The 27,097-nt window shown below is 47.3% G+C and overlaps 1 protein-coding gene across 4 annotated transcripts in view; it reads left to right on the forward strand.

Moving 5' to 3' along the window:
* Positions 1–27,097, forward strand: part of NTM (neurotrimin) — a 697,991-nt gene that overhangs the window by 242,225 nt on the left and 428,669 nt on the right. The window contains exon 1 of one of the 4 annotated variants that reach the window (XM_054005750.1): positions 3,283–3,333. The exons of the other annotated variants lie outside the window; for them this stretch is intronic. The gene's annotated coding sequence lies outside the window, so the exon portion shown is untranslated. Of the gene's footprint in view, positions 1–3,282; positions 3,334–27,097 lie in introns of those variants that run through there. 4 annotated transcript variants of the gene reach the window in all.

Below are 27,097 nucleotides of genomic sequence, written 5' to 3' on the forward strand. Positions count from 1 at the left end.
GTTGGGCCCCTACCCTGTTGCATGATGGGAGGAGCAGTGCAGACCTCCGCTTGATTTTCTGCCTTTTAATTCACCATTCTGTTGTGTGGCGGGCTGACAGGAACCTCATGGCTCCTGGAAATGGAGATCCTCTCAGGAGTGTAGTGTGTTTCTTTGCCCAGTGTGAAAATCAATAAATATTCTTGCTACCAAAAAAAAAAATATAATAATACACAGGAAAACTCAGTGTGAAGCAATGAGGGCAAAAGTAAAAGCTTTTCTCAAAGGAATAATGGTTTGAAATGGAAGCCTTGGAAAATAATAATAAAAAAGAAAGCAATTTCTGGTGGAAATAGAATAACGTTAGGCATCAAAACTGCGGCCTTGTCGGAGGATCAGATCGCTGGCCTGTCAGGTCCGGTGTTGGCTTGGGAAATGGGCAATAGCATCAGCTTGAGGGGAACGTTCTTACTGGATAAAGCTGGGTCTTGGGCAGAGGGTGGGCGTGTCACTCAGCAGGGGGTTGCGTGAATGTGTTTCACATTGCATCGGATCCTTTCTCACCCTACATTTCACGCTGACTTTTGGGGGATTTCGACCCAAAATTCACAGTCTGTTCTGTGTTTGTACGGCGCCTGGTGCTGTGGGGTCCTGGACCAAGGCTGGGGCTTCAAGGCACCGCATTAATATAAAGCGTAACAATAAAGCAATGACAAGAAGACCGGTGTTCCATCTAGCCCAGCAGCCTGTCTGTCATCGGGGCAGAGTCCCCTGGTTCCCAGTTCTCCGCTCCAACCAATAGGCAAAGTTATCTGGCATGAAGATATGTTGTGGAGTATGTAGAGTTTTCAGTTGTAAGCTGCTCAATGTGACGCTCTGTCTCCATCTGTTGTTGGCTGGACCACACAGAGGTTGTTGAGCCTGCTACCCTCTGGGCTAATGGAGTATCATGTCTTTTAGCTCAGGCAGTAGAGACTCATGCTTTAAGATCCAGAGGTTCCAGGTGTGAATCCCATCCAATCATTTAGGGGCCTAGCATTGTCCAGCGTTAGCTCCTGTCCCACTCTGTGTGTTAGATCTGATGCCCTGTTTGACCCACCCAGTCCCTAGCAGTTTTAACTGGATTGAATTATGGCAGATTGGGCCATGAATACATTTCTGAGAGGCTGGCTCCGTGTGCGGTACTTGCTCCAGCATTTGATTATCATGCCTCCACTGTATTGTTTCCTCTGTGATTGCAAAGACTACCCCTGCTTCTGTTTTCCCTGCCAGCTCAGGACTCCAGCATCCTGTCTTGCTGAGCCAGACACTCCCGTCTGCTCCAACACCGACCCAGGGTCTGAATCACTTGTCCCAAAGCTGCAAGTTTACCCGAAATCAGCTCACAGAAGTGTGCTTGTCTCTAGCACTCAGATGCTCAACTCCCAATGGGGTCTAAACCCAGATAAATCCGTTTTACCCTGCATAAAGCTTAAAGGTTAAACCTTCCCAAAGGAAAGCGCAGCTGCCAAATTCACTCGGTCCAGCTCCTTGAGTGTCTGCTCCTTGTTTCTCTCCTCTCCCTAATCCCGCTCCTGCAATGCCAAATCCGCACGAAGCAGCAGAAGGCAAAGAGTTAATTCTGTTGCATTTGCTTCTGCTGCAAAAGGCGAGGGTGAGAGAATCTCCTGAGTTGAAACTGATTAGGAGCAGTTTGGGCTGTCACCACTCTTGGTTTTATGATGGCCCTATAAAGATCAGCCGGTAATTCATTGAAACAGGCTTGGTTTGCAGGCTCTGAACTGGGGCTGCATATCAAACAGGCAACCTCTCTGCAAGCATCGACATGGGATCCTTGCGAGACACCAGAGAGGAAGGGGGCCTGTGTGCAAAGAACCTGTTTGAGAAGGGAGCAGCGAGAGGGCTCAAGGCTTAGTCCTCCATCTTGTGAGGCTGCTTGTGTGGTATGCTGGTGTAAGACAAAGCAGAAGGGAGAGAAGGAAGACTGGTGAGGACGCAGCTTAAATGCTGGGCAGTGCCACTCTAGCGGTATTTTCGCTCATCGGGGCTTAGGTGGAAATCCATCGACGGTCACAGGCACACAGAGTTGGGCTGGTCTCAGTTGAGTGTTGTTTTTTCTGCTGCTTATAGAGGCTTGATTTCAACTACTAATTCTGGTCATGTACAAACAGGTACCACCATACCATGAGGTTTTCCAGACCAGATGCACAGTACTGTGAGAAAGCATCAGGCTCTTGGAGCTTCTAGTGCCAGCCAACCTAGGGTGATATGTTCGTAGACACTGTGACAGCATATTACGTACTCTGCCTGTTAGACCGGCTAGTCCTGGGCACCTGAGACCCACAGGGGGTTCTCGTCCCATCTGGGCAGCCATTTTGTAGTGGGACACTCAGATACCGACAATGAGCCCGCTATGAAGAGGGAGGGATAGCAGGAAATATCTCCGAACCGTGAGATCCATTCGGCTGTTGAATAGTTTCCTGAAAGCTCTAGTGGAAGCCCCATCACTTGAGTCATCTGAAAACGAACCAGAGGAAGCCCCGTAGGTCTCAGTCCTATGGTAGCCACAGTAGGGAGGATGGCTTCGTGGGAAGAAAAACTGGATTTGTGAAGCAAGCGCCCTGGTTTAACTCCTGGCTGTGTCACAGGCTCTCAGAGTGATCTTGGGCAAACCACTTAATCTCCTCTGTGCTTGAGTTCCCCGTCAGTACAATGGGCATAATACTTCCCCACCTGATAGAATGGCCGTAAGCATGAAACCAGTTACTGGTCGTGGGGTGCTCAGGGATTGCAATTTTCAAGGCCATATAAGTACTTAGAGTAGCAAAATTCTTCTCTGTCTCTTAACTTCTGCAATTTCTCCACACCAAAGAGTCTTTTGCATGCATTCATATTTTCTTATTTCAGGCTCCTGACGTTTTTCCACTCATGCTCTCTGATGTGCTTTTCTCTGCCTCTCCCTTGACCTCTCTGGGGGCAATGGGGGGTCTGGGAGGGGCACAGCGTGAAACAAAAGAGTGCTAATGAAGGGAAATCTGAACCCGGGGACACAGGTTTTGAAAAGCAGCAGGTTTCATTAAAATATAGAAAGGAGGGGAAAATAGTCATTTTCAAAGCTTTAAGCTGACCTGATTTCAAAGAACTTGTGTGTAATACTTTGGCTTTCTCTTCTCTCTCTCTTTCTCTCTCTCTTTTTTTTTTTAGGTAAGTGACATTTTACTCTGCTCGTCCCTAAGGCAAAGTTGGAATTTTTTTTTAAAGTGGGGGGAAAAAATAAAGAGTTGCAGTGAAAGAGTAAAGCAGGCACGGAGGACAATGGAACGGGGAGAGCTGGATCAGAAGACGACTGCTCAGGTAGGTGGCTACCAAACTGAGACTTCTTTATTGCCACAGAGGCTTTGAAGAAAGGGGATGTGTACGGAGCTGCGTGCTGTGGTGAAAACAGCCTCGGAATGATTATTGCTGATGACATTGGCGCTGTGTTCGCTCTTGAGGAAGAGCGCCCCTCGGAGGCCTTCGCAGCCAGCTGTTGTGTCGGTTCGGTGGAGGAATTGGGAAGCTGGGGAATGCCTGGGGATAGGAATGAACATCTGGGCAGGGTGCTCACTGGAAAGTGTGGTTCTGGGCTAAGGGGGTGCATGGCGCAAGGGATGGGCATTAGGTATTGGCCTTTCGTTTTTCAGTGTCTGCGTTGTGTTGTGGTGGGTGGGGTTCCGGGCATTTGGGGTGGCTGGGCTGAAGGGTGGGGGCTTTGGTGGGTTGATACGGGCTGTGTGTGTTTGGCGTGTGTGGCTTTGTCTTGTTTACATTTGTGTAGCTCGTTTTAATTGCAGATTTGTTAACAGTAAACAGAAGGGTTAGCCACAAAAATGGCGTTGTTGCCTAAGGATAAGGCGAGGTGACAATGCAATAGGGAACCGAGCAAACGGAGCCTGTCTCCGGAGCTTATTTGTGTGGCAAACGGCATTTTAGTTCCTGGCTGGTGCAGATACCAAGAGGAAAGCAGATTGACATTGTATCGCCACCCAGAGAGCTCCAGGAGGCAGAGAACAGGCCCTTGAAGTCCTGGGTGTTGATTTGCTGGGTGCTCTTCCAACGCGCGTTGCTCTGCCAGCAACTCGCCCGGCGCTGCTGCCTGCCAAAGCGCTCAACACCCAATGCGCTGAGTTTTTCTGAAAAATCCAGCCCAGAAAAACAAACGCCTGAACCGAAATGACAGCAACAAACCCTCTGTGTGCTTCCCGATTATTGGCAGACTATCCGGGGCGGCCCTGGACGCTGCTCCTCGGCTGTTTCCTCAGAGCCGTGTCTACGCTTAGGATAATTAGCCTGTGCTGACGAGGGGTGCAGCTAAACAAGGTTTCATGCAAGCACAGCAAGGGGGAAAGCATGGGGAAAAACTGCTGCGGAGAAGAAAACCCATCCCCGGGGAGTTAGGACAGTGGGAAAAGAGCGTGCGGAGCCTGTGTATTTTTTCCCTCTTCCCCTCCACTCCTCATCAGCAAAAATTGCCAGCCTAATTGTGATTCCTGCCTGCGTGTGCTGGTGGTAATGTGGGAAAGGGAAAGTAGGCCGCAGCTGGAATAGCCCAGAGCCCAGCTCCAGCTGAGTTGTAGACAGGGCGAGAAATCCTCGGCTTGACTTGAAAGGATAACTGGGGAAGTGGCCAGTCAAGGATCAATACAGGCCATCAAGATGTCGGGTTTATATGGAGTCACTTGGCTGGCGGTAAAAGCCCACTTTAGCTCCGTGTGGAGGCAGATGGGGTTTCAAGCGTGGGCTTGCTGTGTGGAGAGGGGGCCTCTTCCCCATCCCTGTGCCAGGCACTGGATTAGCAAGGTTTGCCCTGCCCGTTCCCTTGCCAGGCACCAGATAAACAGGGCTGTCCCCATTTCTGTCTTTGCATGCTCTAGGTCAGGACTAGGTGACATTAGCCCCTGGCAGTGTTTTGGGGCAGCCTCCTCATGCCCCAGATGCCTGAGTTCTCTGGGTGAAAGCGTCTCCCTGTTGTGATGAATCCCTTCTCTCCTGAGATTTTGGCATCCATGTGCAAAATGCACCATGCTGGTGCTAGGCATTTTGCCTCCTTAAGCATTCCCCTTGTGCTTGTATAGGGGAGCGGGGGAGGAAGCTGGACAGAGCTGTGCCAATGTAGCTGCTCCCCACGGCTGGTATGGTGTGTGTGGGGGGGAATTGAAGGGGTAAAAGTGGTCAGGCTGGTGCCATGCTGGTAGGGTGGCTCCCACCCCTTGCTATTGCTCTTGGTCAGTGGGACCCTTAAAGGGGCTGGGACCATGCATGGCTCTCAGGTGGTGCTTAGAGCCTTAAGTATTGCCTGTGCATTGTCTGGCACTGGTAATGACTCGGTAACTCAGGGGTTAATGGCCACTGTGGTACTAGGTCACCTGCTAAACCGTAACACCCCTCATGCAACCCCCCGCCTCCCAGCTCTGTTTTACCCTAGCTGAGCTCAGGTACCTGCTGTGGGCTAGAGCCCCGCGTGGGGCTGTTTTTTAATCCTGCTCCCACTAGTATGGCTGCGGGTCCCCGGTATCCCAGTCCCGCTGCAGGGCTCTCCCCTAGTCCCCTGCAGGGCTCTAATGTGGACTCTGTGTGAGCCTGGTGCAAGCACAATGTATGGGAAAGTCCGAGCGAAAATACCCCCCGGCGGGAGCGGAGCTGGGAGTGGAAACACGTCGCGTATTCGAGGGAAATATTTAGACAAGTTAGAGGCTCTGTTGCAATGAAGAGTCGACTGCTAATAGCAGCTCCAGTGGGGAGTGTGGAGTTACTAGATGTTTGTGTCATGTACTGATTAGAGAGGGGAGGCTGGGATTCTGTTCCCCTCCCTGTGGGGATCCCTGCGCTACACATTGGGGGAAGGGAGGGCGTTGGGATCTAGTTCCTTTCGCTTTGGAACTTCCCAAAAGCTTGTGAGAACAAGTCCCGCTGCTAGGACTTTACCCTGCATGTCCTTAATGGGGGATGCAGCTGTACCAGAGACAGATCTGAGCTGAGAAATATAAACTCTGGTTTCAAGCAGCCCCAAAGCTCATGTTGCCTGGGTTTTGCTAGTCAAGACATATTTCAGCGCTGGAGGGACTGTCATGGATCAACATGGATCAACCCCCCCTACCCAATCAAATCATGCATGAGTGGCCACATTTCACCCGTTGTCCCCAGAGTGCAGGGAGGATAAGACCATTGTCTGTATCTCTCCCTGGCCACTCCATCCCTGCCTGGGCGTGCTAGGGTGACCAGATGACCCAATTTTATAGGGACAGTCCCGATTTTTGGGTCTTTTTCTTATATAGGCTCCTATTACCCCCTACTCCCGTCCCGATTTTTCACATTTGCTGTCTAGTCAGCCTAGCACGCACTTCCCTCTCTGATCCAAGCGTGCACTGAGTGTGACTGTTCTCAGAGATCCTTTGCATCCTCAGCTGAGCTTTGCACTGAAGACCAGTGAAGGAGGGGGGCTAATTTGGAGCTGTCAGTCTTCCATTGCTGGAGATTCTTCCAAGTCCCACCTGCTGCACCCTCAAAAGAATTTGCATGGACCTTTAATTTGGGGCAATCTTTGCTGAATGCCCGTTTATCGTAGCCCATACTCTTTCCCTAACTGTTCAACTCTCAACTTCTACCATGTTAGAGCTAGTGGTATTGATTAAAAAACACCTCATGGAAATGCATAGCCCAGACGTGCAAATGGACCTTGCGACGAACAGCGTTATGCGAGCCCCAACTAGTTGCAGCTGAAGAAGTGTAACCTGGACAGAGTGTGGGCAGCTGGTTGGAACAGGCCTAACCCTGATCTGGCTTTAGACCATAACGGAAGCTAGGGCTGCTTCGAGAGTGCCCGGAGGAATGATCTCCAAGAAGGCAGGGCAGAGATCTCCTTGAAGAAATAGGGTGATAACTAAGGTTCCCCCACGAAACAAAACGCATGGCACTGAGTTTCAAAGCCTGAGTCAGTTGACCCCAACTTGCAGGGCTCAAACTGCAAGGCTAAAAATAACAGGGTGGAAATTCCCGCTTGGGCTGGAACCCCAAATCTGAAACCCCGCGAGGGGCGGGGTCTCAGAGCCCAGGCTCCAGGCCAAGCCCGAACATCGCCACTGCTATTTTTAGCCCCACAGCCTGAGCCGAGTGACCCAGGCTCTGAGACTCCGTGCCTGTGGCCTTTTATTGCAGTGTAGACGTATGGTAAGAGAGGTCTTCAGCTCTCTAGGCAGCCTGCTTCTTGAGGATGCAGAGGCCCCCAGTTCAATTTCTTTGTGCAAAGGATGCCTTGCAAACAAGACTAATCCTCCAATTCATGTTTACTCACTTGGAAACCTTTGTGTATTTTGTGCCCTTCGCATCAGGCTTTGCAGTGTGTATTTATTCTTGCCAGAATGCACTAACACATTAGCATGTTTAGCATCTCTCCCCCTCTCCTGTCCCTACCGCTGTCTCCACCTCCCTTGAATGAAATCCTTCAAACTCTTGATAAGGGTTTTCCTCTAAGAAGGGAAGGCTGGCCTTGTAGTTCAGGACTAAACTGGGCATCAGGAGATAAGAGTTCAGTTCCCATCTTTGTCACAGGCTTCCTGTGTGACCTTGAGAAGTCACTCCATTTTTGTGCCTCAGTTTCCCCCGAGGACAATGGTTCTTTTCTGCCTTTTCTATTCAGAGCGTGAGCTCTTCAGGGCCGGGAGTATATGTTTAGTGCAGTGTGGCCTCACTCGGGGTAAGGGCCACTCAGATCTACCCATAGCGTAAATCACATAGGCGCTGCTGTAATGCATATAATATTACGCTCTTTAAGGTCATGATCCCCAAGGGTCTGAGCCTGATTGCATTGAAGTCAATGGGAGCTCTGGGGTTGGTTTCAGAGTGTGCTTGATTGAGGCCTTGCTGCGTGGTTTAATAAAACCAGCCTTATGAAACAGCATGAAAATGAAGGCGCAGTAACTAAATGTGGCACCAGAGTCTTTCACTTGAACTTGGAGACCTGGGTCAGGCGTCACAGGGCTATTGAAAGCAGCAGTATATAGATTTTTCATATTTTTTCTTATGATCTCGTTTGCCCTTGTCTCTCCCCCATCCCTACCCCCCTTTTTGATCTGTAAAGTATTTACATTGCATTATTATTGTAATTGCTTTAAGGAAACCAATAACATTCCATAATCAGTGTAGTACTGAAACCATTTAATCCTGACAAATCCACACTTCAGACCCCACCCCTGTCCCCCATGAGCAGATTCACAACTACCCCAACACAGGCTTGGGGGCTTTGCCTGTGGAGGTTGTGATGTCAAAGGGCTTGCCTGCGGTAGTTATAATGTCCTACGCCTCCGCAAAAAAAGTGTGTTCTTGGCTTGAGCTAAAACTCCTAGACAAGCCGAGGCAATTAGTAGTTTTCACACAAGTTAGCAGGTCAGGGTAAACCCTAAGCTCTTTCATAGGCTTTATCTTGACCTGCGAACTCCTGTGAAAACTCCAGGCTGCCTTGTCTTCACTAGGCTGTTACCTCTTGTTAAGCACGTGCCTTTTTCCTACTGAAGATGCACCCTGAGTGTTTATTGTGATTTTGGGACTTAGGGCAGAGAAGCCAGGAAGTTTGTAGAACCCACTCCTCAGGATCTAAGGGAGGCAATTTTGATGCAATGTTTCTGTTATTAAACATGGAGACATATGCTTTTCCCTCCCTAGAATCTTGCTTTGAGTATTTAACTTTCCTTTGCAATTCACCTTTAATTCTATCCCCTTGTGCCAGTGCACTACACCAGGATGTGCCATTATAGTATCACTGAGTAAATCCACATGCTATTCAGCACATAATACAGTATAATAAGACCCAGTGGAATAGATCTGCATATTTTTCTCTATTCTGCTCCTCTCTTGAGCCTCTACACATAACTTATGTATGTTTAAAATGCTCCTCTTTCTATCACTGTGAATGCAAACATGTACCATTTAGCATTGCTGCTTAAACTATATGTGGTGTAATCAGAGTCTAGATTTTGTAATACATGCACACCAGGGGCTGACTTCAAGTTTTGATAGGAACATTACAAGTGAATTTCCTATCTTTTGTGCACTTAAAATCTTGACCTTAACAGTAGATTTAAAATATATATATATATATTTAATGTGTCTCTGTGTGTGGCATATACTCTCTGTATGTCATTTTTATAACTACATATTAGAACTGATCGGACAAACTTTGACAAAACCATTTTCCATTGGAAAATGCAGTTCCATCAAATTTGTGAAATTGTGTTACAATGTTGTTTAGGAGAAAAACTTCAAAGTTCTCATTTTGACATTTTTGAAATAAAATATTGCATTTTTTTCCTTTGGAAATTCCATTTCATTTTGAATATATATGTATATGTTCTATCATATTATATAATATGATGTGTAAAATAAAAGAAAGCTGAAATCGAAACAGAATGATTTTGTCGAAATGAAAGACCCCACCAACTCAACAAACAAAAATCAGTATTTTCCTTCGCTGAGAATTTCAAAATGTGCTGGTTTCATTCCAATTCCAAACAAACCCTGATATCAAAATCTTGAAATTCTTTGTGAAATGGAATTTCCATCCTGCAGTCCTCTCTGCTTACATAGATCTATGTAGCTATAGTTACTTAGGGGGACAGAGTTAACACTTGCTATAGGGCAGGCAGAGTGGTCTTGTGGATAAGTCATTGACGTTGGCCTCAGAAGAGATTTCTAGCATGATCTTAGGAAAGTCAACTGATCAGTTCCCCATCTGTATAACGGAGTTAACAGTGTCCCCCTATTTCACACTAAGATTGTGAAGCTAAATCATTTAATAATTGGGAGGTTCACATTCATCCGGGGAGCAGCAGAAGTAGATAGAGAGGCAGGTGCCAACATTTGGATATGGATTTTTAGACCTACAGGCCGAGATTTTCAAAGCACTGTATATCCAGATCCTCTTCAGCATCTTTGAAAATTCCGCCTGCCAAGTTTAAGGGCATCCAGATCTAGGCTTTTGGCTTGACCCAGGTAGAAATACAAGTACCATGCATGCTCAGGTTAGGGAATGCCTCCCAGGCTCAGAGTTTGGGATTATTCCAATCTGCGATTTTTGGCTTGACCCAATATTGAGAAAGGAACCAGCATGAAATTGGGTACAGATCTAGGTTTGATGATAACTGGTTTGGAGGTGGATGTGTCTCTATTATTAAATTATTTGCTCTGCAGTAGCACCTAAAAGCCTCAATCATTGATCACCACCCCGCTGCAGGTGTGGCCCTATAGAACAAAAAGAAATTCCCCACCTTAAAGAGCTCAAAAGCTCTTTGAAAGGGGCCCTGGCCAGGCAATGAAGAGGAAATATATGGACTCTCCAACCTCGTCATGTTTAATACCAGCCTTGTGGCCAATTCTCTGCCTTGCTGAAAGCCAGCAGTTTTTCTGTAGTTAATGGCCACAGCTCCACTGATGATGGGTGCTCTGGGCTCTGGGTTTGGTTTGCAGGCTGTCTATTGATCCTCCCAGCCCTTCAGGTCCCATCAACCCCAATTTGAAATTGTTAATTATTTCTCATTCGGAATCAATTTCCCCCAGTGCCTTTTACCCTCCCCCCCTTTGGTACATTTAATCAATATTTTTTCCTTTTGTCCCCTTCTGCTCCAGCCGGAAAAGCAATTGTTCATTGCAGAAGAGGCACGTCAAGCGCATTGCCTGTGTTTGTTCGGTGGGGTGTCGCTCTGGGTGAAATGGCTTGCTGGTTATTAAGGGAGAAACAGCAAGTGAGGGTAAAAATATCGAAATGGGTGGGGACGGAAATAAAACATCACATCAGGTCAGACAATGGAAAACTAGCTGTAGAAGAATAGATCAGTAACCATAAAATACAGAGCTGTAATTCCATCACGGCGCTCCAGCAAGTGATAAATCCCAGAGAGGGGAAAGTCTGAACCATATATTACAGGCATGTATGAAGTGGGGAGTGGATGCAGTGGTACGAGCACAGATCATAACGCACATACCTCCTCGCCTGATAAAGATCAGCTCCACCTCGGTGGGGTCCCGGCCAGCTCCATTGCAGGAATCCCATGGAGCTCTTGACCTGTTAGGCAAGTGGCTTGTATTTTTTCCTGCTTGGGTGCACTTGCCTATTAAGGCCTGATCTGAAGTCCGCCATGGTCGATGGGAATCTTTCCCCTTCAATAAGCTTTTGGATCAGGCCCTGAAATTGTGCCCAGACGTGCAAAAACACAGACCATCTGCCAAGACAGTCCTGTATGCTTCCTGGAGCCCGGTTCTTGCTCCCCGCCTCTCCTACGCCCAATGGACACGAGGAAAAGACTGGCAAAGATTCGTTAGCTCTTCTATGAAAATGTAACACCCAACCCCATTTATCAAAGCAGCAACAACGGGGGGGCCAGTGAAGTCCAGGGGAGACTTTCTGTTGACTGCAGTGGGCTTTGGATCAGGGAGCAGCTAGCTAGCAAGCTGAGCTTCGCAGTCACATTGACTCCTGCCAGGGGTGCACTGCGGCAGCATTAGAATTCCACCTGTCCTGCAGGGGAGTGTCACGTTTACAGGAACTCTGTGTTAGCCAATGGAATTCACCCTGCAGGGTAGGAGGAAGCTTCCAGCTCAAACACTGTGTTAGATTATTATTAATCAATTGTGTTACCGTAGCACCTGGGAGCCCTAGTCATCATCCATCGTGCTCGGTGCTGTACAAAACCAGAACAAAAAGACAGTCTCTGCCCCCAAGAGCTTACAATCTACATGTAAGACAAGAGATGGATACAGACAGACTGGGAGATTGCAAGGCAGCAATGGGACTTCCTCTCACCTTCCTCTGCCCATTATCAACCTCTCAGCATCCCATCTGATAGGGTGATGATTGGGAAGTCCTGCATGATCCCAGATCAGTTACACACCTGTTTACACACACACATTCTCATGATCTGTCCTTTATTCCCTGCCATGCAAGTGCAAGGTTGAAAGCACAGCAAGGAAAGAATCAATCATTCCAACCAGTCATATTTTCCCCACCTCTTTCTAGTCCTTGGTTTTGGACAAACACTCACCCAGAAGGGAGAGAAGGGAATTAAATTAACGTACACAATTTCTCCCTGTCACTGAACTCTGACTAATGAGTCTATTTCTGGGTAATAAGAAGGAGCAGGAAGTGACAAGGCACCGTAATGAATTAGTGGCCCAGAACCTCGTTAGTCAGAATAATCTTTCCACAAAAGATAAATGATGCAAACATTAATTATGAAGCTGGTGTGGAAATGCATTTCATTATTTGGCATCCCGAGAAATGTCTCCATATTATTACTGGAGTGAGGTGCTTATTTTTTTTTTAAAGGTGGTCATAAAAAAAGTAATAATAATGTGTTGGTCTGCAAGCATGATCACCTCTGCGAGGTGATACAAAACCATCGGCGGAGGAGGATTTCTTGGATACCTCACATATCTACAGGAGTGTTTCTGGCTGCTTCTGTTAATTGTTTGTATTACGATAGTCCCAACCAATATCGGAGGCCAGGAGCTTTACAAATAGAGGGCCCCTGTCCTGAAGAGCTTACCATCTTAATCAACAGGACAGACAATGGATGGGAGAGAGGATTATTATCCTAGTTTTATAGGTGGGGGAAACTGAGGCACAATGTGAGAGATTTACAAAGGTGTTTTGGTGCCTGAAGATGCAGAGAAGCACCTAGTGGAATTTACAAAAAGGCCTAAGGGAGTTAGCCGGCTAACTCCCTAAAGCACTTTTTAAAGCCCCACTTGAAACCTCTCTGCATCTTCCGGCACCTAAATATCTCTGTAAATCTGACCCAAAGGGATTGAGTGACTTGCCCGAGGGCACACAGGAAGTCTGTGGCAGAGTCAGGAATAGAAGGCAGGTCTTGTTAGTCCCAGTCCTGTGCCTCCACTGCAACACTGAAAGGTTATTAAGGGGGAAACAGTCAGTGATGGTAAAAAAATTTCGGGTGAATGGTTTCAGGTCATGTGGATTTTGTGAACTTGAATGTGAGCTGGTTCCAGTTCAGCCAAGTTAGAACATAAAAACATAAGAATGGCCGTACTGGGACTGGTCCATCTAGTCTATCCTGTCTCTGTCAGCGACCAGTGCCATCTGCTTCAGAGCAATGAACAGAACAGGGCAATTATCGAATGATCCATTCCATGTCATCCAGTCCCAGCTTCTGTCAATTGGCTGTTTAGGGTCACCCAGAATATGGGATTGTTTCCCTGACTATCTTGGCTAATAGCTTTTGATGGACCTATCCTCCATGAATTTACCTCATTCTTTTTTGAGGAATATCCACAATGACCCCAAGATCTCTTTCTTGGCTGATAAGAGCTCATTTAGACCCCAGCCTTTTATATGTATAGTTGCAGAATAGTTTTGCAGTGTGCATTACTTTGCCCGTATCAACATTGTATTTCATCTGCCGTTTTGCTGCCCAGCCATCCAGTTATGTGAGATCCCTTTGTAACTCTTCGCAGTCAGCTGTGGACTTAACTATCATGAGTAATTTTGTATCACCTGCAAATTTTGCCACTTCATTGTTCATTCCATTTTCCGGATCAGTACAGATCTTTGGGGGGGTTGGGGGAGGGATATCACTATTTACCCCTCTCCATTGTGAAAAATGACCATTTATTCCTACCATCAGTTTCCTATCTTTTAACCAGTTACTGATCCATGAGAGGACCCTCCCTCTTATCCCATGACAACGTACTTTGCTTAAGAGCGTTTGGGGAGGGACCTTGTCAAAGGCTTTCTGAAAGTCCAGGTACACTATATCAGCTGGATCCCCCTTGTCCACATGCTTGTTGATGCCCTCGAGGAATTGTAATAGATTAGTGAGCAGTGTTCCCTCTAATTTTTCCCACACATGTGCGGAATTAATTTTGTTATGTGCACCAATAGTGATAAATAATGAACACAACAAAATTCGTATGGCGCGGTGGGGCCGAGGGATTCGGAGTGTGGGAGGGGGCTCAGGACTTTGGCAGAGGGTTGGGGTGTGTGTAGGGGGCAGACTCTGGGGTGGGGCTGGGGCTGAGGGGCTCAAGGCTGGGGCAGAGGGTTGAGGTGTGGGGTGAGGGCTCCGGCTGGGGGTGGGGCTGGGGATGAGGGGTTTGGGATGCAGTGGGGCTCCCTGGGGCTACGGCGGGGAGAGAGGACTCCCCCCAGCTCTCTCTCCCCACAGCAGCACCTGGGCTGGAAGGGGGAAAGGTGCCTCTCCCGCGGCTGAAGCAGGGCTGGGCTGGGCTGGGTCAGGGTCGGGGCTGAGGGAGGGGTGCTTGTCTCCCAGTCGCAGCAAGTCGGGGCTGGCGGGGGGAGCACCATGGCAGGTCTGGGGCTTGGGAAGAGGCATCTCTCCCTGCCGCAGCCCTGAGCGCCTGTGCGGCACTTAATAGGCAGCTGCACAGCCACACAGCTTAGAGGGAACTTAGTTAGTGAGGCATGATGTCCTTTTACAAAAGCTGTGCTGATATCATGTGTATCTTTGTGTCTGATCATTTTCTTCTTTACTACACTTTCAAGAAATTTGCCCGATACTGAAGTTTGGTTTATTGGCCTGTAATTGCCAGGACTCCCTCTGGAGCTTTTGAAAAAAAATTGGTATGACACTATCTACCATCCTGTCATCTGGTACAGAAGATAATTTAACCCATAAATTACATAACACAGTTAGCAGTTTTGCAATTTCAGATTTGAGTTCCTTGGGAACTCTTGGGTGAATACCATCTGGTTCTGGTGACTTATTACTGTTCAAATTATCAATTTGTTCCAAAACCTCCTCCATTGACACCTCATTCTGGGACAGTTCTTCAGATTTGTCCCCTAAAAAGAATGACTCTGGTGTTGAGATCTCCCTCATGTCCTCTGCAGTGAAGACCAATGCAAAAAAATTGCCTTCTCTGCAATGGCCTTGTCCTCCTTGAGTGCTCCTTTAACTCCTTTAGCACCTTGATCGTCCAGTGGTACAGTGGATTTGCTGGCAGGCTTCCAGCTTCTGATGTTCTTTCTTTCTTTCTTTCTTTCTTTTTTGCTCTTAGTATTTGTGTCCTTAGTTAGTTGCTCTTCAGATTTTTTCTTGGCCTCCATTATTATATTTTTACACTTGACTTGCCAGAGTTTATACTCCTTTCTATTTTCCTCAGTAGGATCTGACTTCCAATTTTCAAAGGATGCCTTTTTGCCTCTAACCGCCTCTTTTATTTTGCTGTTTAGCCATGGTGACAATTTTTTGGTTCTCTTACTGTTTTTTTGATTCGGTATATACATTTGCCTTTATGATGATGTTTTTGAATAGTCTCCACACTGTGTGGTTCCCTGTTTCGAAGTTAAATGCTGCTGTGGTGGGTTTCTTTTGTACTTTTCCCCTGGGAGGATTTCTTTGGCACTTTACCCCCTCTATTATGGTCACTATTACCATGAGGTTCAGCTATATTCACCTCTTGGACCAGATCCTGTGCACCTTTTAGGATTAAATCAAGAATTGCTTCTCCCCTGGTGGGTTTTAGGATGAGCTGCTCCAAGAAGCAGTCATTTATGGTGTCTAGAAATGTTATTCTCTACATCCCTTCATGTGGTGACATTTACCCAGTCAATATGAGGATAGTTGAAATCCCCCATTAGTATTGCGTTTTCAGCCTTAGTAGCCTCTCTAATCTCCCTGAGCATTTTACAATCACCGTCACCAGCCTGGTCAGGTGGTCAGTAGTATCTTCCTACTGCTATACTCTTATTATTGAAGGATGGAATTTCTATCCATAGAGATTCTATGGTACAGTTAGATTCATTTAAGATGTTTACTTTATTTGACTCTGATTTTTTTCACATATAGTGCCACTCCCCCACCAGTGCGACCTACTGTCATTGCTATATATTTTGTACCCCGGTACTACCATGTCTCATTGCCTATCCTCTTTCCACCAAGTTTCTGTGATGCTTATTCTAGCAATATCCTCATTTAATGCCAGACATTCTAGTTCACCCATATTAGTATTTAGACTCCTAGCATTTGTATATAAGCACTTGTACCACCGTTTGTTAATGTTCGGTTGCTTGCTTTCATGTGTTTTATTTCAATAGGACTTGTTTACATTTTACTCTTCCTCACTAGCTCCTACCTGTAATTTACCAACTTCTTTGCAATCATCTTTCCTAAGATATAGAATATTCCCTTTAATAAATCCTCCCCTAAGGGATGACTGTGTCTGAACCACATGCTCCCATGCTCCTGTCGGCTTTCCCCATCCCTTGTTTTACATGCTCCTCTACAGCGTTTTTAATTTTACATGCCGGCAGTCTGGTTTTGTTTTGGTTTAGAGAAGCCCATCCTCACTGTGTAGGCTTCTCCTTTCCCAAAAGGGTCCCCAGTTCCTAAGAAACCTAAAGCCCTTCTTCTACACCATCATCTTGTCCAGGCATTGGGAACCTGTAGTTTATCTGTCTTTCTGGCCCTGTGCATGGAACTGGAAATATTTCAGATAATGCTACCATGGAGGTCCTGCACCTAAATTTGGCCTCCAGGACTCTCTCCTACCTTTCTTTATGTTATTTGTACCCTAACCAAATCCCCCATTACTATTACCTGGCTCTTCCTACTAACTGGTATTCCTTTGGTGAGAGAGGACACCATTATTCAGTTGGTGTTGGCCCTGCTTTGAGCAGGGGGTTGGACTAGATGACCTCCTGAGGTCTCTCCCAACCCTAATGTTCTATGATTTTATGACATCATCTGGAAGGAGGGGTCCCAGCTATGGAATTGCTTCCCTCCATTCCAGCTTCCCCGAGACTTCCATCCTCCTTAATGGCACAGAGGCTGTTCAGTGCTTTGTTTGCGCTTCCTGGTCTCCCTGTGAACCTTACTGCTTTCACTTGGTCCCTAGAAAGTTTTAATCCATCCCCCCACACAGGCCCTGGGACATCCCTTCACTACCAATCATACTGGGGGTATGGGCTAGCTTGCAGCCTCCCCTCCCCTTGTTTTGTCTTTAGGTGGTGGTTGTCGTGGGCCCATCCCCCATATGCCACTGTCAGGGCAACCAGCAAAGAGAGACACTGCTCCCCAAACCCCTTGGGGCAGTCCTCTTCCAGACAGTGAGCTGAAGCAGCAGTAGATAACGTAGAGTCCCGCAGAAAAAAAAACAAGGAGTACTTGTGGCACCTTAGAGACTAACCCATTTATTTGGGCATAAGCTTTCGTGGGCTAAAACCCACTTCATCAGATGCATACATGTTAATCTCTAAGGTGCCACAAGGACTCCCCGTTCTTTTTGCTGATACAGACTAAGACGGCGACCACTCTGAAACCTGTCATACCAGAAAGAGGACAGGACTTGGCTGTGATGAACATAAAGGGGTTTCTTCACTGGGGCTGCTGCTGGACATAGGCGGGGAACTTGTAGTTCTCTCTAGGCTTCCAGTCTGTTCTGTAGTGCCACATCCTAGGGTTGCACTAATTGGGGTACTGGATCCCCCCAATACTGACTATTCTCCCCCCACTGCTGCTGCCAGTACTACCATCTGGAACATGGGTTGCTGAAATGCCCCAAATCACACCACACTCATGTGTTGGCTTGAATCCTTCCCAGGTACCCAAAGTGGTTCAAGCAATGTTGTTGGGGTTTTTTTTTTAGCATTGACTCGTGGGATCAAACCATTTTTGTTCAGCCCTAATTTGGACATGAGCTGCCAGGGGGAGAGATCAGCAGCACCTATCCTGACTGTCCCAGCACCAGACACCCCTTCTTTACTGTCGGTCTGTGTTGCACAGTGAAATCCGGTCTGCTCCCAACCCCAGTTTGGCATGATGTGAGGACTCTTTACAGGACTCTAGTCTACATGACAGTCTAGTTAGGAGGCACCCCGCATAGAAGCATCTGTGCCAAAATTGAAATCTAAAGGGGTGGAGGAGTGGGGGCAAGGGAGTTTGCAGATGCCCGCAGATGGATGGGGGAAATCATTCCATTCCCCTTCTCACTGGCAGTCGCTTCCACCTCCGCCCGGTCCCCGGTGTTAAAGAGGTTGTCCCAGTTTTCTCCTTTGTTGTTTTTATTCCTGCCATGTTCAGATGGCTTCTCGCACATTTCAAAGAGCCAACGCCTGGTATTTGGTCACAGCTGCTTCTGTACCTTCCAGGTACAATTACTCTACAATACAACTTGATTTTGTACAGTGTCTTTCATACCAATCTGCCTCTGAAGGCTCTTTGCAGGATCTAACACCGTCACAGTGCGAAATGACAAATAATAGAGGAGGAGAGGAATTAAAAGTCATATTACAGCTGGAGCAGAGCAGGTGGGTTATTCTCACCTAGGGGTTCTCCAACTCTTTTGGAGCGTGCAATTGCATCCTCCCCTTCCACCACAGGGGGCAGTAGGAGACTGGCACAACCCCAGGATATAGGTGGGAAGAGGAAACGGTCAGGGCAGCTAGGGAATGAGTTGTACTAGCGGAGACTGCACCAATTCAGCTGCTATGCATGGTGAGTTAAAGTTGTTGGCCCTGTTCCCAAGTGGAACCCGCATGGAGGAAGGGGGCATGGTAAGGCCATGTAACTTACTCCATCGAAATGAGTCTGGCCCCAAGCCACTAAGGAGTAGTATCAGTGTTATATCATCAGAAGCAGCAGCATCCAATGGATGGGGCACTGGGCTGGGAGTCAGGAGACCTGGGTTCTATTCCTGGTTCTGCCAGTAACCTTGAGCACAGCACTTCCATGCTCAGTGCCTCAGTTTCTCATCCTGTAACACTCTTGTCTAGTTAAGCTCTTCAGGGCAGAGACTGTGTCTGTACAGCCCCTAGCACAATGGGGACCTGAACTCAGCCCTCTACATGCTACTGCAACACAAATCATGAATAATAATAATTGTGGTGCTTCTTATAATGATTTCTATGCACACATCTGTATCACTGTAACTATATTGGTTTGAAACTGCTATAGTTGAAGCAGTTCAACTCCCTAGTATGGACACATGCTGGTATAAAAGAGCTTAGACCAGTAGAGTTTATTCCTATAGGGGAAGGAGAAAAAGCTATACCATTATAAAGTACTTTTATACCAGTATAACTGTCCACACACACAGTTGTTCTGGTATTACTATTTCAGTTTAAAAAAAAATCACACCTAGAACCAAAATAGATAAATCAGTAAAAGCAAACAAAAAACAACGAAAATCACACAGAGCCGGGGTAACATTTTCAAAAGTACTAAAGTGACTTAATAACCTAAGTCCCATTTTCAGAAGGGACTTAGGCTCGGGTAGTGGTTCTCAACCGGGGGTACGTGTACCCCTGGCGGAACGCTAAGGTGTTCCAGGGGTACATCAACTCATCCAGATATTTGCCTAGTTTTACAACAAGCTACCTAAAAAGCACTAGCGAAGTCAGTACAAACTAAAATTTCCTAGAGACAAAGACTTGTTCATACTGCTCTCTATACTCTACACTGAAATGTAAGTGCGATATTTATATTCCAATGGATTTATTTAATAATTATATGGTAAAAATGAAAAAGTCAGCAATTTTTCAGTAAGAGTGTGCTGCGACACTGATGTCTGATTAGTAGTTTTTAAATTAAGTGAAACTTGGGGGTACACAAGACAAATCAGACTCCCGAAAGGGGTACAGTCGTCTGGAAAGGTTGCGAGCCACTGGGCTAAAGCCTGGCCCACACTTAAAAATTTAGACGGATCTAGTCACCCAGGGCTGTGAAACATTGTGCACCCTGTGCAGTGTAGTTAGGTCGACCTAACCTCCGCTGTGGACGCAGCTAGGTCAGCAGAAGAATTCCTCCATCGACTTAGCTACCGCCTCTTGGAGAGATGGATTGCTAACAACAGCGAAAAAATCCCCCTTCCATTGATGTAGGAGGTGTCTGCACTACAGCTGTAACATCATAGCTATGCTGCGGTAGCAACTACGGTGTAGACGTACCCTATGACTACACCACAGAACGTGTCAGCACAGCCCCGTAGTGTAAACGCAGCCAACAGAAGGAGGAGTTTTTCCGCCGAAGTAGGAACAGCACCTCCCCAAATGGTCGCGATGCTGACAGAAGCCCTCTTCTCTCCACATAGCCGTGTCTAGGCAGGGTTGTTTTGTCAACAGCTATATTGCCAGGCATGTTGGGGTGGGGGGGGGGTTCCACACTCCTGGCCGGTAGAAGTTACAAGTGTACACCAGGCCATAGGCACTTACAAGCCTAAACTCCATTTCTTTTCAATGAGACGGCAATCAGAGGCGTGACTGCATTATGGCTAGCCGCCCGCAAGCTAGCTTTCATCTAGCTAGCTCCAATTACCTCACCAGCACAGATTCGCCGTTCACATCCATATCTAGGGCCCTGTGTGGGCTCAGACAGCCCCATGCTGCTTGTTCAAGCATGCCAGATCCAAGGGCCCGGTCTCTTTGGAAAATGGGACTTTGGCTGTGTTTACGCTTGGAGCAGGAGGTGTCATTTCCGGCTTGAGGCAACCTACCCACGCTAGCTCTGAGCAAGAGAGCGTGCTAACAATAGAGCAGAGCCGCGGCGGCACAAGCAGCAGGAAAGACGGAGTATGTACCTAGCCTGTTGGGCAGGCTCGTACTTGGGGCGGCTAGCCCCACCCACCCTTTGGGGCACTGCAGCTGCACTCTGTATTTGTCACATTTGCTCAATCAGAGCTGGCCTGGGTATGTCTCCTCCAGCTGAGAAGCACATCTCCAGCTCGGCGGATAGACTCCTAAGGCACCTAGGTACTTTTGAAAAATTTCCCCCATCTCTAAGAAGTTCTTCCTGCCCCTAGGGTGTCTTCTTGTCCCTGGGGTGTGAATAAACCAGATGGAAATGTGTGTGTGTGTGGAGGGGGGAGAGGATGTGTCTGTCCTTTCCTGCTTATCCACAATCCCTCGCCACATGGCAGCTGTCTGCTTCCCAGTTCCCCAGCGTAGAGTGGGCAGAGGGAGGCGCGTGCGTTGGCCAAGCACCCGACAGGGAGCCTGAGAAATGCAGCCTCTCGAGTTCCTCCTTTTCTCCATATTTATGAATATGTTGGTTTCTGCTGCTGTCCTGCCGCTATCCGACTGGCGACTGCGTAACAAAAGAGGGAGGGAGAGGATGAAAAACAATCGAGAAGCGATTTCTAATCCCTGACTCCCAGTCGGTGGAGCTGTAATGGGCTCTTTATTGTGCTGTTAAATTATGTTACGCTCCCAAATAATAATAATCCGAGGGAGATGAGACGCAAGAAAAAAAAAAACCTTTTTTTCTCTCAGTTTATTCAGTACAGTCCTGGCCCTTTCAAATCCATGCAGGGAAGAGACTATATCTTTACAGGACTTCACCCTTGCCGGACTGGTGGGCATGTGGAGCTCCAGGCCTCGAGGTCAAGCACTTTCCTTAGCGGGGCAATGTAGTTTTAGGAGTACGGACTCACAAGATCAGGGTTAATTCCTGGCTCTGTTACAGCCTTCCTGTGTGATCTTGGGCAAGTCACTTAGTCTCTCTGTGCCTCCGTTCCCCATCTGTAAAATGGGGATAACCCCCCAGGCTATGAGTCTTATAACTAAGGCTACATTTTACTCATGGGTATTTTTAGTAAAAATCATGGACAGGTCACGGGCAGTAAACAAAAATTCATGGCCCGTGACCTGTCCGTGACTTGTACGATATACCCCTGACTAAACCTTGGGTGGTCTGGGCAGGGGGTGGCCTGGGGGCACCATGGGTGCTTTGGGGGGTGCCAAGGTGCTCTGGGGGGGCGGCCTGGGACCCCCGTTGCTGCTGGGGAGGGGGACCAGGCGGTCTGAGACTGCCCCAGCAGCGGCCAGTGTGGCTGGCCCAGAGGCTGCCCGAGCTGCACAGAGAGAGAGAGAGAGAGAGTGTGTGTGTGTGCGAACAGCACCTAGCACAGTGAGTCTGTGGATCGAGGTTGAGGCCCCTATTGTGATAGAAATGATGATGATGATAGCCCTTTCTCTGCCCTCCAGTCATGAGTAACGCGTGCCTTTGCCCTGATTCCCCAGCACTGCACCGGAGCACAGCTGTGGCTGTGATCATACACAGACTAAAACAGGTCAAAGACGGATGAGGCAATTGATCGCTTGGTAGACCGGGGGGGGGGGTGGATGGCTTTCAGACCCCCCAGCTCTGGGAGAACGAGCGGAGAATCAAACTTCCTTAGATATGAGAAACGCCAGCCTGGCATGCGAGATCCATTTCAGTCAACTCTCCTGCACCAGTGAGATATCTCATCTGATTCACGGAGGTTTAATCAGCGTGAGATCCAGCCGACACCCTATCTGAGGGCATTAATCCTTCCTTAATCTGAGCCTTACAATCAATGTGATATTTATGTATGTAGCGTACAATGCAGGCTGTCTCATTCAATCTAAATTACATGCGTATTTGGGAACCTTAATTCAAAGCTTTCTACCCCGAGGTCTCGGGCACAGAGCCGTGCACTGCCCCTGTCTTTAGAAACAAGTCCAGCACGTATGTTTCCCATCTCCGCATTCAGCTCCAGGCAGGCAGTTGGATTTTGATCTCTCTCTCTCTCCATTCACTCCTTCCTCTGTTGCTGGGACTGTTCCTTTAAGTGGGAAAGAAGAGTTTAACCCCAGGGTGAGGCTGGACAATGGGGATGTGGATGTGGTAGCTTGTGGCAGCTTTCTAGAGGGGGCGCTGTTAACAATCATTTGCAATAGAAATACAATGAGCCTAATTCTCCTTGCAGGTTAATTTTACACCAGTAAAACGCCACTGACTTGAATGGAGTTTTCCCTGGTTTTCACTGGTGTAACTGAGATGGGAATTAGGTTCGATACTACGACGGCAGCCTCAATTTACAGCACTGCCCACAGGACTGCTGGTACTTTCTGATCTCTGGGGATCTCTGCAGCATTTCTGATCTTCAGCTGGTTCTCCCAGTGCCTTATTCCCAGTAGCAGAGGGCACTTCCCCTCTTGCTGCTCTGCGGGCATCTGAAATAACTACTCTGCCTCTCAGTGTTATCTTTGGTGCGAGGATTGCAAAGTGTGCTGCAACCACGCTGGGAAGTTGGTAAACAATGCATTGAACCAGCTAGTTTCCACTGCCCTCTACTGGAGGAGTTCAGAACTTTGTGTCATATGCCCTCTACTATTCCTAGCTGATGGGGATTCTCCGTTAGTTCAAGGAGTAGATGCCTGAGATTTGAAGCAGGAAGGCCTGAGTCCTAGACTGCTCTCACTGTGAAGTACTGAGTGGCTGTGATGGGATGAAGTAGCTGGCGGGCTGCGTTTTACGGTGTGAAGCAGAAGCAGGTTTATTTGAGGTGGTTCTGGGATGGAATCTCAGAAGTGACAGAGTTAAAGGCGCCCTGGGGGAATTCACACTTATTATGAGCTCAGTCTGTCCCAACAGGAGTCACTGGCTGGGAATGGTCTAGGCATACTGCTACGTGCTATGGGCAACTCACAGCTACTGTACAACTGGCCTGTTCCATGCTGTATGGAATGGTGTAGGAACACTGGTTATGGTGGCGCTCACAGCTACTGTAGTTCCAGTCACTTTCAGCAGGGGGTGCTGTATGGAATGGCAGGGGCACCAGCTATGGGCTAGCTCGCAGTTATTGCAATTCTAGCGTCTCTCAGCAGGGCATACTGCATGGAAGCACTGACTATGGGGGAGCTCCCAGCTCTCCTGTAGCCAAAGGGGGCAGGTGATAACAGACCACAGGTAAGCATAAAAAAGTCATCAGCCTTAACAGAGAGCTAGACATTGAGGGGTGGGATATGGACAATTACATTTGGGTCATAGGAGCAAAAAGAGGGGAAATCAGTGTGGGAATCTGCTCAACAATCTATACACAAATGCAAGACGTATGGGAAACAAACAGGAAGAATTGGAAGCTTTGGGACATAAGCTAAATTATGACTTAATTGGCATCACAGGAAGTTGGTGGGATAAATCTTATGACTGGTATATTGGTATGGGGGTATAACTTGTTCAGGAAGGACAGGCAGGGGAAAAAAGGGAGGATGTGTTACATTATACAGCAAGAATATATATGTCCCCTCTGGCATGACTCTGCCCGCACTGGCATGACCTTGCACATACAGCGTGTGTAAGGTCACACCAATGGGGGCGTAGCGGTGTACTCTTCAAAATGGGGTCTCCTGTCCAATAGTGGACCAAAGCACATCCGTTTTTGTCTCCATACTGGATGTGGGACAAACCACCCAAAAATAGGAGTATCTAGGTTATAACCGGACAGACAGCCTGCCTAAATTTAACTACTCAGATTTCTGTTGGAAAAGTCATATGGCAAAACACAAAATGCCTAGTGTGTTCTTGAAAGGTAGAGGGGGCAACTTTTTGTTTCAGAAAGTGGAGGAAGTGATCTGGGGAACACACATTTTAGACTTCATTCTGACCAAGAGGGAGGAATTGATAGCGTATCTGAAGGGGGAAGGCAATTTGGGTGAAAGTGACCATCGAATGACAGATCTCATGATTCTACGAAAAGGAGGGAGTGAAAGCAGCAGAATAAGGACGGTGGCCTTCAAAGAAGCAGACTTTAACCAACTCAAAGAACTGGTAGGTAAGGTCCCCTGGGGAGAAAATCTAAGGAAGGGGTAAAGGAGTTCAGGAGAGCTGGCAGTTTCTCAAGGAGACAGTATTAAAGGCACAACTGCAAACTGTCCTGACGCAAAGGAAAGATAGGAAGAATAATGAAAGGCCAGTATGGCTCCATCAGGAGCTCTTAATCCCCTGAAAATCAAAAAGTGGACACCTGGGCGAATTGCCAAGGAGGAGTTCAAAAGAATAGCACAAGCCTGTAGGGACAACATGAGAAAAGCTAAGGCACAAAATGAGTTACACCCAGCAAGAAACATAAAGGGCAATTAAATACAGGTTGTTTTAAAATACATTGGGTGCAAGAGAGAAAGGTGAAGGAAAGTGGAGGCCCTCTACTCAGCAGGGAAGGAAGCTAATGACTGATGGCATCAAGAAGGCTGAGATGTTTAGTACCTATTTTGCTTCAGTCTTCATTACAAAGGTTAATGATGACCAGCTACTCAGCACAATTAATATTAACCGCAAGGGGGAAGGAATGAAACCACAATAGGGAAAGAACAAGTTAAAGAATATTTAGAGAAGTTAGATGTATTCAAATCGAGAGGGCCTGACACAATTCACCCTAAGGTAATTCAGGAACTAGCTGAAGCAATCTCAGAATGGTTAGTGATTATCTTCGACGACTCCTGGGCTCAGAGGATTTGAGAAGGGCAAGTATCTATTTTTAAAAAGGGGAACAGAGAGGACCCAGGGAATTAGACCAGTCAGCCTAACTTCGGTACCTGAAAAGATACTGGAACAAATGATTGAACAATCAGTTTGTAAGCACCTAGAGGAGAATAGAATGATAAGGAATAGCTAACATGGAGTTGACGAGAATAAATCGTGCCAAACCAATCTAATTTTCTTCTCTGACAGAGTTACTGGACTAGTGGATGTGGGGGGGGGGAGAGGGGGGAAAGCAGTACATGTGATATACCTTGATTTTAGTAAGGCTTCTGACATCATGCTACATGATATTCTCATAAGCAAACTAGGGAAATGTGGTTAGGTGAATGCACAACTGGTTGAAAGACCATACTCGAAAAGTAGTCATCAATGGTTCGCTGTCCAACTGGAAGGGTGTATCTAGTGGGGTCCTGCAGAGGTCAGTCCTGGGTCCTGTACTCTTCAATATGTTCACTAATGACTTGGATAATGGAGTGGAGAGCATGCAGATTTGCAGATGACACCAAGCCGGAAGGAGTTGCAAGCACACACAGCAAGACAGGATCAGAATTCAAAGTGACCTTGACAAAGTGGAGAATTGGTCTGAAATCAACACGATGAAATTCAATAACGACAAGTACAAAATGCTACACGTAGGAAGGAAAAATCAAATGCAAAACTACAAACTTGGGAATAGCTGGCTAGGTTGTAGTACTGCTGAAAAGGATTTGGGGGTTATAATGGATCACAGATTGAATATGAGTCAACAATATGCAGTTGCGAAAAAGCCTATTATTCTGGGGTGTATTAACAGGAGTGTTGTACGTAAGACAGGGGAGGTAATTGGTCCATGCTAGTAGGCACTGGTGAGGCCTCAGGCAGAGTACTGTGTCCAATTCAGGGGGCCGCACTTCAAGAAAGATGTGGACAAATTGGAGAACATCCAGAGGAAAGCAACAAAAATGATAAAAATATTTAGAAAGCTTGACCAATGAGGAAAGGTTAAAAAAAAAAACACATCAAAACCTGGCTTGTTTATTCTCGAAAAAAGAAGACTGAGGGGAACTTGATAATCTTCAAATATGTTTAGGGCTGTTATAAAGAGGACTGTGATCAATTGTTCTCCAAGCCCACGGAAGGGTAGGACAAGGCTTAATCTGCAGCAAGGGAGATTTAGGTTAGAGATTAGGAAAAACTTTCTAACTGCAAGGGTAATTCAGCTCTGCAGTAGGCTTCCAAGGGAGGTTGTGGAATCCCCTTTACCGGGATAGACAAACCCCTTTCAGGGATGGTCGTAAGTTAACTTGGTCCTGCTTCAGCGCAGGGGGCTAGACTTGATGACTTCCCTTCCAGCCCTATGTTTCTGTGGTCATGACTCTGCAGCCCCAGTCTCTCTCAGCAGGGAGTGCTATAAGTAATGGCATAGAAGCACCGGCGACAGTCCCATTTCCGGCTACTGTCCTCCCAGTGTCTTTCAGCAGAGGGTGCTACGGCAACAGGCTACAGGCAAGCTCCCACTTACTGCATTGCCAGCCTCTGTTTATCTGACGCTCCAGGCTGTTGTGTAGATAATTGCAGCACTCATGCTGACGATTGTCTTTTTATACCGAATGTCATTTCAGAGATTTGATGTCCCACATCAGGGAAATATGTTTCCTTCCCCCGCCTTTTCATTCCCCAGCCTTCTGGTGTCAGGCGGGTGATGTGCTGAAAGGCAGAGCTGCGGCGGGGGGGACGGGACGGAGGGAGGGGGAGCACAGCCTCCAGAAGATAATTGACTTTGGAAGTGCTTCGTATGAGATCTGGGAAGACAACGAGTGAAAATATGTTATTTTACAACCTTGATACTCCTG

The sequence above is a fragment of the Malaclemys terrapin genome, chromosome 15 (assembly GCF_027887155.1).
Source record: "Malaclemys terrapin pileata isolate rMalTer1 chromosome 15, rMalTer1.hap1, whole genome shotgun sequence".
NCBI lineage: Eukaryota > Metazoa > Chordata > Testudines > Emydidae > Malaclemys > Malaclemys terrapin.